Raw genomic sequence first — 16515 nt, 5'->3', positions numbered from 1 at the left:
AGGTAATGTATATTGATTGTAAATACTGTAAAATGAACTTGAATCATGGAAATTTCCTCTTGCCCACTCACCTGTGAAACCTCCAGAAGACAAGAAAATTAAGGAATTCTGTAAATTAACACTGAGTGCACTAGTAACAGTTTCCCCTACAACAATACTTTTTTTTACTTGAGTGGAGACTCTCTCAGATGCTGTTTTCAGTTTTAATGGATATAAAATCAAAATGGCTGACAGAAGCATGTGTGCCAGAAAGTGAATATATTAGCTGAATATCGCTGGCAAACAGGAAACAAATCATGCTTCTTTTGGTGTGACATTTCCTGCCTATTAAAATGTGCCCTCTGAGATGCTTAGATCTTAGAGAGAAATAAGCATCTGAAAGAACAAATCGGTATTCTAAACCTAAGAACTAAATATAACCTATGCACATTTGTGGAAGTGCCTTATTTTAAGCATATCCCATTTTTATGAAGATTACGTTTAATCTGCTTTGGTATTCTGACAAAATAACTGCATTTTGTTTAATTTGCCATTTGCAGATAAAAGACAATTATTTGTAGATTTAAATAAATGCTGATGTAAGAGAATCCCAGCAGCAAAACAAAGCTGGCATTACCTAGACTGCTAGTAAGGAGTTAAACTAAATATTAAATAGATGCTATCAACCCTTAATTGTAATGCTTCTGTCAACATTTGCTATGTAGCACAGCCCCTTTAAAGTGAATGTGGAGGTTTTATATTAAGGCAAAAGGCAGCAAACATGTGCTAAAAATCTAATTGTCAGGTTTTGTCTCCACCTAATCTTTTATAATTTATGGCTGCATACTCCTCCTCCTCGTATGGTTCTGTGAAACAAGGGGAGGGTTGACGGAGATAGAAATCATTAAAAAAAACAAAAAAAAAACAGAGCTGCTATAGAAAAAGACAGAAGGTTCTGTGCATTAGAACCTGCCATGCTAAAAAACCTGGCAACAAAAGGAGGCCGAGACGGGAAGCAAGGCTGCCTTGTCACACTAGAGAATGGGAGCTCAACATGAAAAACCAAAATGCTGAAACGCCATCTTGTTGCAGTAGCTGGGCCTAAGATCTGACACTTCCCATTCATTCACGGCTAAAGAAAAGCCACACTCTTAGGAAAAGGTTTCAAACCAACATGTCAGTATAGCCTTCTGAATAAAAGCAGCATACGTCTATTTAAAGAAAGATATTGCTTCCATCGAGAAGCTGCCCAGGTGCCTGTTTATGACTACAAAGCCCTATTTCTTTTCACTGAGGCACAAAACAACCATGTAATCATTATCAGTGCTATCTAGGCCACATAAAGACTGCTGATTACAAGGAGCAGGATTTAACGGTTCGAAGACTTCGCTTCCCCATTTTGCCATTTCCTGTTACACACAGACAGAAAAACAGGAGACAACTAAAATGTTTCTCTGTGCATCTAAATTAAGTCTGTAATTGATGAGAAACTGCTTAGTGCCAGTATCAAGTCCGATCACTCGGACCCCCTAATGTTGTCAGGTCTCTGTGGGGAAAATAGGGGAACTTTGCACAAACCCAACAATCCTTTGTTCTGCTACAAAGGTGTCCTATTTCTCAAATCAATAATCTGATTATGAAGTGCCATGTACATATACACAAATCACAGGTAAAGGCTTCATGAGAGGAAACTGCCACACAAAGCTGGTGCTCTCCCCTCCTCCATGATACATACACTGACATTCCTGCCTCGCAGGTCCCTCCCTTTCTCCACTGCCTTGGAGGGCAAAATCCACCATTATTTAGCATCCACTGGATCCTTAAAACATATCAATTATGCAGACCTCCACCCTAGGCATGGAGGAACCATGTACAATAGGTGCTCAATGCAAGCACAAATGCAGAAATCATGATTGTTGCCTGGAGGGCTATCAAGCCAGATTTACCATCCAATGAGCTTTGAGACATGGCCCTTGCCCATGAAAAGCTTTCAAGTCATGACACAAACCTGGTCTATAAAATATACAAGCAGCACCCACAAGTAACATACAACACATACATGATATCCCTAGCACAAGCATTTGTGTTTTCCCTTTAAATAAAAGCCGATTCAGATTGCCAGTGTCCAGCACTAAATCTCTCCCATCAGTTTTATGGATTTCCTACCAGATACTCCCCAACCTCCTCCTCCCCCACCATTGTTTGATTTCCATTTACAGCATTGTTTATCTGTATGGCTAGCACCCAGGTTTGGGAAGCCAGATGCAAATCATGCTGCCTCCCTACAGCAAATCTGGGATTTACATTGTAACAAAATAAAATTGAAAAACAAACATCCCTTCCCACAAACAGCTGGTTTCCTCTCTCTGCGGTCATTCTGGGGCGGGGGATAAAAACCTTAAATAAGGGATGTCCAACCTGCAGCCCTCCAGCTGTTGCTGAACTTCCAACATCGAGGCTACTGGTAGTTGTAGTTAGAGAGGGTTAAACCCAAATACCCCATTGATGTAAGATCTGGGTCTCCTCAGCTATTCCAAGCCAGCAGGAAGGGTGCAGCCACAAGCACAGAGGGGGATGCTGGAGCTGTGGTTGCACAGCAGCTGTATGGCTTTTTGCTTTGGGCAAATAAAAGGATGTGGGGGAGCCTGCCTCTTTGCAGGATGGGGGAGGAAATGGGAGAATATGCAGTCAGAATCTCAACATCCGCCCACCGAGCTTATCGGGCACTAGGGAACAAGAATGGGCTAACGTGGGCGCACAACTACAATTCCCAGCATTACTAGTCTGGAAAATATATTCTTGAAATTGTAGTTCGGAAACAACTGGATGTCGGTAACCAATATTAGCAAGCAATTGGGGGGAGGGTGGTTGCATGAATGGCTACAAGGCAAGGACCAATGATTACCTTCTGCCCTCCGAAGATGTGACCATCCACGGCTCCCCCCCAGCTGCGGTACCCGGCTCCTCGCACCACTCGGTTTCTTCTCCCACCGGGGCCTCTCCGGGCGCTGTATCGGTGCGACCCCCCTTAGGTTTTAATCGTTTCCCCCTCTCCTCCCCCAGAGGCCCCGCGGCTTGTCCCAAGAAAGGAGGGCGTGTGAGAGGTGAAGGGCGGCCGGAGAGGGGTGGGGGGACGGGGAGGATGAGGGGAGCAGGAGACGTGCTGGGCGGTGACGGAAGGGAGGGTGGCTGCTTAGCGCAAGGCCTTTCTTTCTGCAACTTCTTCTTTCCCCACAGTCTCCGGTAAAGGTGCTCTCTGATTCCCCGACGTGCGGCTTGGTTCTGCTTCCGTCTCCCCAATCTGCCTCCAAAATACCAACGCGCTCACACCGCCTTCCCCCTCAATTCCCTTCAGCCATCAAGCGGAGATGGGCGCGGTAACCCTGCGGACAGCGCCGGGAAACCCCACGCACGGAGAGGAGGAGCTAGAGTGAGAAGGGGGCGGGGAATAAAGTGGATACGTCATTGCCAGGAGATATGGCCTCAGCACGCAAATGGGGTGGTGAATAAAATGGGAGGCTGGAATGTAGCGAGAGGGAGAGATAAAAAAAGGGACGATGTCGGAGAGTGTAAGGGGGATGTGTCCATTAGTTACACGGGCTACGTTCGGCCGCAAAGAGCCGGCACCGCTTACTGAAAGTTTCCAAAGGGCTCAGTCATGAAATGACGTGAATGTGCCCAGGGCCGGTTTTGGGGTAGGGCAGAGTAGGCATTTGCTTTGGGCCCGTAAACACTCTGGAGCCTCTGGGGGCGGAAAACGATATATATATATATAAGCTTTTTCTATTGATATTGGTATATACAATCCTTTTACATATAGGGAGTAAACTACCTGCAGCCTTCCAGCTGTTTTGATCTCAACTCGGCTTTCCATTGAGCACTAACAGTGCTGGTGTCATGAGTAGTGATAGGATTGGACTCCATACAGCTGAATGTTAATGGTGACCCTTGGTGGGAGAAGTTTATCAGCTTTATCAGGATCCCAGATGTGTGTGCTTACTACTTTTTGTAATAATGTGAAGAAAAATGGCTTTAAAAAATCCTAATAATGTGGGGTTAATGGGCATCACTATTGGAGGGCTGTAGGTTGGAGATTGAGGAATTATGTGATGTAATAAGGCACCGACCTTGCTATTGGCAGCCCTAAATACAGTAGCACCCCATGTCAAGCGACCAGTGAAAATAGTGTAAAATAAAGAAAATACATTATATATTGGTGGTACTACAAAAAACTGGTGAAAAATAAGGGAAAACCTAAAATCGGGGGATGTAAAATTAAGGTTTCACTATGTATAGAAGCTACTTTAGTGGGTAGGCCCCAACTTTCGAGCATAGCTCCTATACTACCTGTGCGTAAATGACAATAAACTTATATAACTGTTTTTGGGGGGTGCAAAAGGAGGAAAATACTATAATAAAAACAATTTACATAAAAGTAAAGCATACCATATGTTTCAGACAGAAGAATCCTAAAGTGTATTTTTAATATAAGTAGGAATAACCAGTGATTTTTTTTTTGGTTCAGGTACAAGTGTAACATTTGTTCACCACCCCCTTCCCCTTACATTAAGTAGAGATTGGGAATCAGATCAAGGCAGAATAACTAAGTCCAAATAACATGTTTTGGGCATATTGAAAAATTGCATGGGCCAGAATAACCAAATTTCTGCATCCACAACCTCTTCGGCTAAATAGTTTTTACAAAAGCAAATAGAACTGCATATTTCAGCAAATACTGAGCACAGTCCTATTGGCTTCTGTATGAAATCTTTCTTTAGCACTCGACATGGGGGCTGGGTGCCATGGGGAAAATGCCAGGCCTCTTGGTGTTCAAGGTGGCTATATATGTATGTATATATATTGTAATCAATGATAAAGTCCTTACCTTTAGATTATATATGTAATGCCATAAATTTGCAGGAGTCAAGCCTACCAAAAAAGATCTCTAATATAAGCCTCATTGCCTTAAATCCAAACTAGGGATGACAATCTGTATATTTTGGCAGATGCCAGAGGTACTTCTGGAAGATGGGCTTTTTGGGGGGGTTTGTTTTGCCTCTTTGTACTGGAAATGAAGGGGAGTATGTTGAATGTTAGCCCAGCCCTAAGGCTTGTGCAGCTCTTGCAGCACAACAGCCAGAGGCCCATGGGGTCTAAGCCCAAAGCACTGTTTTGCCTTACGCTGTACAGGAATGGGATCTGTTATCTGGAAACCCATTATCCATAAAGCTCAGAATTACGAGAAGGACATCACCCATGGACTCCATTTTAATAAAATAATTAAAATGTTTCAAAATTATTCCTTTTTCTCTGTAATAATAAAACAGTACCTTGTACTTGACATGTCCCATAGACTCCATTTTAGTAAAATAAATAGATTGTTTAAAAATGATTCCTTTTTCTCTGTAATAATAAAACAGTACCTTGCACTTCATCCCAGCTAAGATAAAGTTAAACCTTATTGGAGGCACCACAATCCTACTGGGTTTAAATCATGTTTAAATTAATTATTAGTAAGAAATAGAACAAGTCTGGTACTTAAACAAAGGACTATTCAGAGCGATCTCGAACTCAATAAAAATTTAAATTTAAAAAATAATTAATTTTACTTTTTAGAATTGTAAAATTATGAACTCTTTTTGCTAGCTATTTTGAAGATAGTTTGTGCTCATTCACCATGACTTCTAGATACCCACCATCTCCAGGTGACAAAATCTAACATCTGTAATGAAAAACATTTTTAACAACTTAGTGGTCGCTAAATGAGTGTAGGACAATGTGAAGACTCATCTATATGGTAAAGCTAGGGCACATGGGTCGAATTATTAACTTTTCTCTGCCTATGCAGGTGAAGAAAACAGAAACACTCCATTGTGTAGTTCCACTGACAGGCATTGCCACGGCCTATGTGCAACTACACTGGGCAAATTGCATAGAAGAATAAATGGATCGTTCCCCAAACCTAAATCATGAGAATAAGAAATGAATGATCTTTAGAACCTGAACTAGAATAGCCCATTCAGATTTTTGGCAAGTCACAATTTTGGTCCTAGAGAATTCTATCACAAAAAAGTATATTTTAAAGAATCTAGAATACTAGAATCTAACCAGACTAAAGATTACAGCATGACAGATCCAGGATATATTACCTTAAAGGGGTTGTTCACCTTTGAGTTAACTGTTAGTATGATGTATAGAGTAATATTCTGAGACAATTTGCAATTGGTCTTCATTTTTTATTATTTGTGGTTTTTTAATTATTTACATTTTTGTTTAAAAGCTCATGAGTTTGGTGTTTCAGTAGCTATCTGGTTGCTAGGGTCCAAATTACCTTAGCAACCAGGGAGTGGTTTGAATGAGAGACTGTAATATAAATAGAAGAGGACCCGTATAGAAGAATAAATAATAAAAATAACAATAACAGTAAAATTGTAGCCTCACAAGCATTAGTTTTTTTGGCTGCCTTAGGCATAGAGGCGGGGTAGGCAATATATAATTGACAGCTGGGTTTTTTTTAAATGCTTTTATAATGGGTATGGATGTGTTAATAAAAAAATGATTTTGGGTTTCATGTTTAATTTGAAAAGGACTTATTATACAGCTTTTTATGTCTGGGTGACAGGTCCACTTTAAGGCTCATGACCCACAGAGCAGTTTAGTGGCCCGCGATAGATCTCGGCTATCTAACTGCTATCTAACTCTGCTATTTAAAAGGCAACTAACTGCTCCGAAAAGCCTTTCCACGGCAACAATAGGAGTTGCTAGTGGAAAGTTGCCTGCAGGAGGAGGCTTTACTCGGCTTCATTACCAGCCCAAGGCAACCACAGACCTTTAGCAGGGAAGATTTGTGCCTATAAAGATGCCCCAGTAGCTCCCCATCTTTTTTTCTGCTGATTTACTGCACATGCACTGTGCTGCTGTCACTAACCTGAGCTTAGGGATCCACTCACAATATACTGTATATGCAGAATATAAATGTCACAATATAAGGCTGCGCGGGCGATTTCGGAAAATCACCTGCACAGCGTGTGCCATCCCTCCGGCGACTTACATTTTCGCCGGTAGGTTGGCAATTCTGGGAGATTAGTCGCCCACGAACAGGGAGATTTGTCACGGGCGACTAATCTCCCCGTGTGCCAGAGCCCTTACACCTAAATAATACAGATTATTACTGCTTGGCAGCTCTGAAACCAGTGCAGTTAGCATCAGAAATTAATAATCAGCCCTGTAGAATCACCCTCTTTGACAGACAAACCTCATTTTTATCTTGATAATTTGCGACAACTCCTTAACATCGGCTCACAGCACACCGAGCATGTGAGTGTCACTGACACTTCTAACAGAATTCAGTATGGAGATGCTAAAGAGATAAAAAGGGCTAAACTCTTAGGCTTTTTCAATAAGTTCAGTATGTACAATATGGCATTGCTAGCCATATTTATGTTTAGGGTTTAGTTCTCATTTAAACTGTTAGGGTCTAAATTTAGTCCAGAATAAATTCTACTTCTTTGAGAGTCGATAGAGGTTATTTACTAGTGTTATGGCACTAAGGGACACAAGTGCTCACTTCTTAGTACTCTAGGTAGCACTGTGTTCTGCTAGTATGAATAAGAGAAAAAGGTCACCATACCCAGAGCTCACTGAAATCCCACATAGTAGAAACATTAATGTAATGCCTCATGTAGGCTTGGACTGACAATCTGTAGATTCTGGCAAATGCCAAAGGCACTGCTTTAGGATGACATATACCGTCACTATCTCTTGGCCAGTGTGGGACTGTCTGGGCCTCCTTGTAGTTAAAACGCTGGTGCCTATTTTGATTCTCAGTCCAAAACTGGCTTCTCAACGTATTAGTTGCTGTTATATTGGACTCATATGTGATGTCTTATTTCTAATAGTTAACAGCAACCAGTAATTATAAGCCTAACCGCAACATCAGTTGTGGCATAGAAAGGCAGGCCTGTCGTTAGTGCCCATACGCAGGCCGATAAGCTTCTGAATAAGGGTCTAAGGGACCAATATCGGCAGCTAGAATCGGCCTGTGTATGACCTTTAGTCAAAACCATTTTTTTTTCCTTAACTTGCTGAGTTTTCTAAATTTGTATGCTGATGCCCTGTTTCTTTTATGGCTTAAAAGTTTGGCATAAAAAAGGCCTCATATGCCAAACAAATCGTTTACACCTTTGGAAGAAACTTTGTAGCTTCTGTGACTTTGGGTTAAAAGACATGCATTAGGGGGGGAAGAAAGAGTTTACATCTTATTTGTACTGTTTATTCTAAGCAGATAAAAACAAGAAAAAAATTAAGATTACCGTATATACTCGAGTATAAGCCGAGGTACCTAATTTTACCTAAGAAAACTGGAAAAACTTATTGACTCGAGTATAAGCCTAGGGTGGGAAATGCAGCCGCTACTGCTAAGTTTCAATAATCATATAAATAACAGATAAATAAATAATAGATAACTTAAGGGAAAGAAAAATGCTACAGCAGCAGACAAAAGCGAGTTTGGGAAGGCTGCCATACTAATTATCAAGTACATGACACAGTTCACGTGAGGGGTTGTCCTCAGTGGACCCCAGTCCCAGTACAAGTCCCACCACAGTGGGTTATTTTACCACTTACTGACTCGTTGTGGCTCGTTGTGCAGATGGATGTGCAGATGTAACACGTTCCTTGCGCGCAACCCCCCCCCCCCCCATGGACGGACGTGTGTCTGCATAGACCTTTTTGACAAAGCTCACTTAGTTTTAACTTTTTCTACTCCTTTAATACAGTGCATGTCCCTGCCCTATGTGTATAAGCATTGCGCTGAAACCATAATGAGAAGGTCAAAACATGGCATCCATAATAATATTAAACAGAAATGCCTGGAAGATGAGGTCATTCTGTTTGCTGAATCCATGCAAATCATCTCATCTCAACTCTTTGGACATCTAAAAAATAAAAGTAAAAAAGTAACCCTTAAGGTGCCACCCACCAGTACAACAGTAACAGTAAGTAACAGTAAGTGAATGACATGCTGTTTACTGTTAACACAAGGCATGGCAAGTGAAAAGACTCTGGCACACGAATAGCCAGTAGCTGCCTCCATTCTTTTCTATCGAGCTCTTGCAAACCGAATACCCAAGCAACCCCTTGCGTGCAACACCCCCCCCCCCCCGTGGATGGACGTGTGTCCATACGTACCTGGATGTGCTGACTCTGGTGATGTAACGCGCCCCTTGTGCGCACCCCCCCCCGTGGGCGGACGTGTGTATGTGCGCACTCGCAAGCGTGAGAACACACATGCACATAATTAGTGCTGAAAAATTCGGCTTATACTCGCGTATATACGGTATATATTATTCACTTCAGTCCCTGTCCCAGTCAGTGTTAAAAATGTCCCTATCATCTATTTAGTTTAGTTGATTTTGGCTTTAGATTCTGGACCTCTCTGTGTACAGCAAAATGCTGATGGCATCTATTTAATTTTTTCCTTCAAAGTAATCTGATATTTTTATGTTTGCTTTAACAGTGTATGGAATTTACTTTTTCCATACTGCTGCCTGGAATATTCTTCCTATAAGCCACTAGATGTATTGGTAGGGGCACAGATCTAAGAACAGTAGTGAAATTTAGTGAGAATGCTTATTTGGTGTCTTGGCTACTCTTACCTGAAGGGAAAGTTAATTAGGGTGAGATATGGCAAACAATCATTTGCTGTACTAGATATTCTTGGAACTGTAGCAGGGTGAACGATGACACAATATTTTCATATTATTTGTAACCTTGAAATTAGGTAAAGGGGCCCTGCTAACAAAAGAGGCTTTAACTCAAATCTTCCCTCTTACTGTATTGAGTTACTGAAACTACACACCACTCTATTGTACTGGGGAGAGGGGGTAATGCTCCGAAGGGTTGGAGCACACAAGTAAATGTTAAGACTAATGCACTGTGACCCTAATTCAGTTTGAAGAAGAACAGGCAGCAAAAAGAGTGACTAAGGTTTGGCACAAAAAGGTAGTGCTTGGCTAGGAAGAAGAACAAAAACACACACACACTGCTTGGCACGATTCCTATCTTTGACAGGAGCATGTTGGTATCGCTTTTAAACAACTGTTTTAAGCTGAGGGGCTTGTGCATGGTCACGTGCTGGGAATCTAATGTACGCAACAAGTTGTCCTGTCAAGGGGTGATTTTGTACAGATACACACACATTCATTTGCACAGTAAAATGTCACCACATTAGATTTAAAATTCATTAATTCAGATACAACATTGAGCAATTGCCTCCAAACAAGAATGAAACATATTAAATATTTCTTCGGAAGTGTTGTTCAAAATGATGTTTTTGCACATGAAGCCTACCATAATGTTGCCTAGAATATAACAAAATTTCACACTTTTCCTATCAAGTATTCTTTAAGAAATATTTGATTTAAAATAGGTGTTGACTGAGATTCAAAATAGGCCCTGGTAGTTCAAGCACACCGAGGCCCAAAACCCCCCACAGGCCTGATAAATAGTGACTTTATATCTTATAGCAGCCTATCTGGCATTTGCCAGAATCTACAGATTGCCAGTCCTATCAGATTTTATCACAGAGGAAATGTGGCCTTGATATTTCTTAAAAAAATGTAATCCGCCCACGGCATAGAGGCGGGGCAGGCAATATATAATTGATTGACAGCTCAGAGTTTTAAATACATTTATGGATGGATGTTTTAATAGAAAAACGAATTTGTGTCTCATGTTTAATTTGCAATGGGCTCTTTTATACAGCTTTTTAAGTGTGGGTGACAGGTCCCCTTTAAAGGAAAAGTAACACTAAAATTTTTTAAGTAAAAAAGCTATTCTACCCTGCACCAATAACTGCCCTATCCTGCAAACCACTTAGTATTTTAAAGGAGAAGGAAAGGCTAATAAAGAGCTAATCTCAAGCTGCAGGCATACCTTCAGTTGTCTCAATAGTACCCTTAAGTCTTCCCGTACTTCACCCGTTATTGGTGCAGGGTAGAATAGCTTTTTTACTTAAAAAATGTAGTGTACTTTTTTTTATCCTCCTGGGTCTAGGGGGTGGTATAAGCCTCAGATAGGCTGGAGATATCAATTACTTCAATACTTAAACTAAATTGGCAGAAACTTACACAGTGCTGTTGGCACCAACATCTTCCTTCTTATACGTGAGCACAGACATATGAAAAATAGGAACATCGTTAACCCTTTAAATACTAGCAGTTTAGATTAATACAAAGTGCAGTGTCCATACAACATGCACATTTAAATAAAAATTATCTTACATAATTTGTTCAAACCCCTACATAAGCATATTCTAATTGGTCTATAGCAGTGGTCCCCAACCATAGGTTCGTGAGCAACATGTTGCTCTCCAATCCCTTGGATGTTGCTCCCAGTGGCCTTAAAACAGGTGCTTATTTTTCAACTATTGGCTTGGAAGCATGTTTTGGTTGCATCAAAACCAGCGGTACTGCCAAACAGAACATCCCGTAGGTTTCCAAACAGCCCTTATTTGTCACCCCCAGGAACATATATTATTCTTGTGTTGCTCCCCAAGTCTTTTAACATTTGAATGTGGCTCACGGGTGAAAAAGGTTGGGGATCCCTGGTTCAAATACATATTTTTTCACTAAAACTGGTAAACTCAAGTTAATGTCTACAAAACTGGAAAGATGCATTTACTGTATATTAAGCACAAGGAATCTGAAAAAAGTGAATGTAAAACTTTGGCATCTAAAAACGAGTTCATGTAGAAGTCAATGGGAGCTGTCCTAAGCAAAATGTAAGCAATTTATTTCAATTTAGAATTTTTTGAGAACGTGTAGACCCATTAAAAATTATGGGTAAAATACAGATTTGATACATTCAAGTTTGTTTTCATGGTTTTATTCAATCAAGTTTTTTTATTTGAAATTTTTAATAAATAAGCAAACATGCAAGTTGATTTTGAGTTGAAAAAAAAAATTCACAATTATTATTATTCAAATTCTGATAAATAAGCCTCCCTTTGTGGCCAGTACTACAGCCTGAGATAAAGGTAATACAAAAAGTTATAGCTGGAAACACAAATCTTCACAGGGTTTAAAATAATTTAATAAAAATTGCATGGTTTGTGTAACAGAATACATAAGTGATGATAGGTGTAAAATAGTGCATGCAATTTTAATTATGATTTTTTATGCTGTCTTCTGTATGGCTAAATTCCTGTCCCATAGAATAGAGCCAGTGTTATGTCTGTGTCCGCTGCTGCAGGGAAGAATTTTTTTTCAGATATACTTTGCCTTAATCTGATTAGGAATGTTTCCTAGGAAGCCCTATTGGATGTGGACAGTAAGATATATTTGCTTATATTTGCATGTTCTCCAGAATTTAAATGCTGTATATTTTTTGTTACAGTAGAGAAACTGCAAATACAAATATGGGAACGAGACACTTTTGTTGCTTTCAGGGCCCTGCTAATTTGTTTATTGGGAGCTGTTCTAGGTGTTGTATATACAACAGTAAAATGGAATATGCTGATGCTATTGCACTTCACTTTTAGGCTCTTTTTGCTTGTTCGTTTAATTTACTTTTAAGTTTCTACTTTAACCTTTCTCTGTCTCTCTCTGGCCTTTAAAAGTCATTAGGGTTGATTCACTAAAGGTCGATAAGCGTTATCGCATTCTTTTTTGCGTTAAAATTGACGCTAAAAAAACCCCCACACAATTTGCTAAAGTATTATCACATGCGTTAAGTCGCATAGCGCATGCGCTAAAAACGCATGATTGCAAGGCGTTAATTTTAACGCATTGCGTTAATGCTCGGGCAGAAATAATACTAAGGCATGATTCACAATCACATAAGAAGCGTTAGACGCGCTAAATATTGCATTAGTCTGTGCGAAAATTAACACCTACTTGGGGCAGGCTATAATTATAGAAAATTGTGGTTTGTGAGCTTTTAGCAACACAACATGGACTTGGCAGTGGGATTGGGGGACAATTATTTATATATGAACTCCTAGCGTATTTTCTGTGATTTTTCATACTTTTCGCAACAATTTTGTATTTTGCGACAAAATTTGTGCGAAAAAATCGTATTGTTGCGCTGAGTACGAAAGTTTCGGATTCATTCAAGCTTCGGTATCGTGACTCTCCTTTGGCCAGGTTGGAGGTGCAGAGTGCCATTTAGTCCTATGGGAGGCTCCCAAAATCATGTACAGAAGGATCAAAGTAAGAATCCAGGATCCAGCCGTTTACAACCGGTAAATACAAAAATTTTGTGATTTTCGGACCGCCAATACAATATTATCGTAACTAAACCGCTCATTGCGAGTTAAATAACGCAAACAACATCGCTTCTAAATTAACGCAAGTATGCTTTTAGTGAATCGTGTGTTAGGTCGCGAAAAAAAAGAAGCAATAAAATTTTTAACGCATGCTATAAATACAGCTCGTTTTATCGCACTTTAGTAAATCAACCATATTGAGTTTTATGCTGGAATTAGCCTGTCTTTCTGTGTCTCCTGACTTCTGTTTCTTGTTTCTGCCTCATTCCGAATTGCCTGTTTCTGAGTTTCCAAGTTTATCTGGCAAATTTTTGACCAGATATTGGTGGTGGTGGTGGTGGGGGGGGGGGGGCTGGCAGGGGTCCCTAAAAATTAATGTGACAGATTGCACCTCAATGGAAGGGGGTCTGCTGCGCTGGGAAAAAGAATGGCTAAGATAGAGGAGTGTTTAAACTAGGCAAGGGGGGGATGAGCTAGAGTTTTATAGGAAAGCTAGTGGTAGACCTGGCAGTGGGATTAGCAAGGGGTCATGTGGGAAGAGTGAGGGGACATACAGTTTACCACCTTAAGAGATTCCTCTGTTACATGGAAAGCAGCCTAATAGTAACCTTAGATCTAACTCTCCCTTGCATAATGTAAATATCAGAGAGGAAGTAGTAATCTCCACTGCATGCTGGCTAATTCACGGAGCTTGTCAGGTAAATTAGGGGAGCTGGAGTATATTGCATATACTGACAATTATGATATAATTGGTATCATGAGATGTGGTGGGATGAAACATGCGACTGGGCTGTGAATTTAAATGGTTACACACTTTTTAAGATGGACAGAGGGATTAAAAAGGGTGGAAGAGTTTGTCTTTATGTAAAGCCAGAATTAAAGCCATGTGCTAAATAAATTACAGACAGAAATGGGGAGGGTGTGAAATCCCTTTGGGTAGAAATTTCAGTAGGGCTCAAGGTTACAAAGAAAATTATAATTGGTGTATGCTATAAACCACCCCGTATAAGTTAGGAGGATGAGACCTAGCTATTATTGCAAATGGAGGAGGCTTCACAACTAGGTCAAGTTGTTATTATCTAGACATGGGGGCCGATTCACTAAAGGTCGTTAACGCTTAATGCATAGTTTTATGCGTTAAAAAGTGTTCGATAATTAAGTACCGATTCATCAAAGTAATTTCGCATGCGTTACTACTCATATCGCATGCGCAAAAATCCCGATTATCGCAAATCGTTATTTCCATCACATTGAGATAATTATCGAATAGAAATAATACTAACGCATAATTCACAGACATATTTGAAGCGTTAAAAACATAAAATGTGGCGATAATACTGTAAAACTTAACGCCTCCCAGGAGTAGGTGTTACTAAACAACATTGCAGCTGGTGATTGTCTGTGGTGACAAGATGTAGTTTGCAGTCGGATTTTTTCAATTATGTGTTCGCCCTAGAGTGATGCATCCTCCAGTTTTCAGGGAAATGGTAATTTTCAGAACGGTAGTTTTCAGAAAGTAATGGTTACGTGCGTAATAGTGTGCGCTAATATCACATGCTACGAAATAACACATAAATATATTGCAAAAAAAATATTTTTTAAATATGTAAATAGTAAAAAAATTAAGTAAGAAGGGGTGGAACCCTTATTATGACAGGGGGGGTTACATTGTTGATGAGAACAGGGAAAAGGCAGAAATTCTCTTATTTATCTGTTCACACAACTGAGGAGCTAGCAAGGATTCCATTTTAATAGACCCAATTCGATTAATATAACTACTGATGCATGGGTCACTTAGGAGGAAATTCAAAAGAGACTTGAACATGTAAAGGTAAATAAAGGTCCAGAACTGGATGGTATTCATCCCAGGGTATTAAACGAGCTGAGCGCTGTGATTGCCAAGCCTCTTCACTTAATTTTTCAGGATTCATTGAGGTCTGGCATGGTGCCGAGAGACTTGCAAATAATGCACTTTAGTAGAAATAATATAAATGATATGCTTAATACTAGTGTTTAGGTATAGGTATTGGGTGATGCAAAAATATAGACACCTGAATACCACATTGTTCCTTGTATCTTAATACCCTTTACCTAAGGGCCAAGTTCTCAGATCATCCAGATGTGGCTTGTGTTTCAACCTTCTGTTTTTAAACGTCACTCAGTTGGACCACATCCTTTTTAAATCTCTGTTAGTGGTATTGGTATTCTTATTGGTATTTGTTTTCAAATAATGCCAACATATTCTGCAGAGTTTTAATTCAACTGCTCTTTTGGGTTTAGAAAAAATATTTTTCCTATGTGGAAGGGTTGAACAAAAATGCATTTAAGCATTTAATCCCATAATTCCAGCATGATTGCAACCATGAGGTGGAGTCTTTAGGGCAGTGATCCCCATCCAGTGGCTCGTGAGCAACATGTTGCTCACCACACCCTTTGATGCTGCTCCCAGTGGCGACAATGTAGGTGCCAATTTTTAAATCTCTGGCTTGGAGGCAAGTTTTGTATGCACAGCTTAACTTCAAGCAAAACCTCCTGTAGACTAGCAGTCCACATAAGGCTACTAAATAGCTAATCACAGCCCTTGTTTTGCACCTCCAAAGACATTTTTTTCAAGCTTGTGTGGCTCAACACTTTTTACATCTGCATGTGGCTCACAAGTAAAAAAGGTTTGGGATCCCTGCTTTAGAGGGATACTAAAACCTTTGTTTACTCATAGTAAGTGGCATAAATATTACTCTTAGATACTACAAAATCAGTGCCAAAGCTGCAAGACCATGTAATGATCTTGTGTAGTACTAGCCTAGATATATGTGGCAATTATTGGAGTTCATATATTGGTGCTGATGCGGGCAGACAAGTGCTACATGAAATTGCACTGATGGCAGTGGCAATACATTAGGGGGAGAGCAGACCACATGGCTGGAGGTGGGGGTAATGACCCACAATCCTTCCACTGCAAGCAGGGGGAACATGGACTGCTCACTCATTGAAGTGTTGGCATTTTTTTGCTGGGGGCCCTGGGAGGATAGGTAATGCCTTGAATGATAGTAATACTTGGATCCAGCCCTCCAGCAACCGCTGTACTATAACCACACACTACAGGTAGTGAGAATAGCAATCCAAATCCTATATATATATTAATTTCATCCTGCGGCTATGGGCAATTATTATGCATCCAGTGGCACCCACATAGATGACTCAGCCAGCAAAAATAATTTATTTATACCAAGTAAATAATTATTTTGTATACAGACTCTGCACTGTAGCAT

The 16515-nt window shown here is 40.2% G+C and overlaps 1 protein-coding gene across 2 annotated transcripts in view; it reads right to left on the bottom strand.

Annotated features, from left to right (window-relative positions):
* gnb1 (guanine nucleotide binding protein (G protein), beta polypeptide 1) overlaps positions 1-3310 on the bottom strand; it is a 43182-nt gene extending 39872 nt beyond the window's left edge. The window contains 1 exon segment of one of the 2 annotated variants that reach the window (NM_001006834.1): positions 2885-3310. The gene's annotated coding sequence lies outside the window, so the exon portion shown is untranslated. 2 annotated transcript variants of the gene reach the window in all.
* Between the last annotated feature and the right edge of the window lie 13205 nt (positions 3311-16515).

This window comes from Xenopus tropicalis, chromosome 7, assembly GCF_000004195.4.
Source record: "Xenopus tropicalis strain Nigerian chromosome 7, UCB_Xtro_10.0, whole genome shotgun sequence".
In the NCBI taxonomy this organism is placed as follows: domain Eukaryota; kingdom Metazoa; phylum Chordata; class Amphibia; order Anura; family Pipidae; genus Xenopus; species Xenopus tropicalis.
Note: the sequence above shows the minus strand (reverse complement) of the source record. Positions and strands in the feature narration are given on the sequence as shown.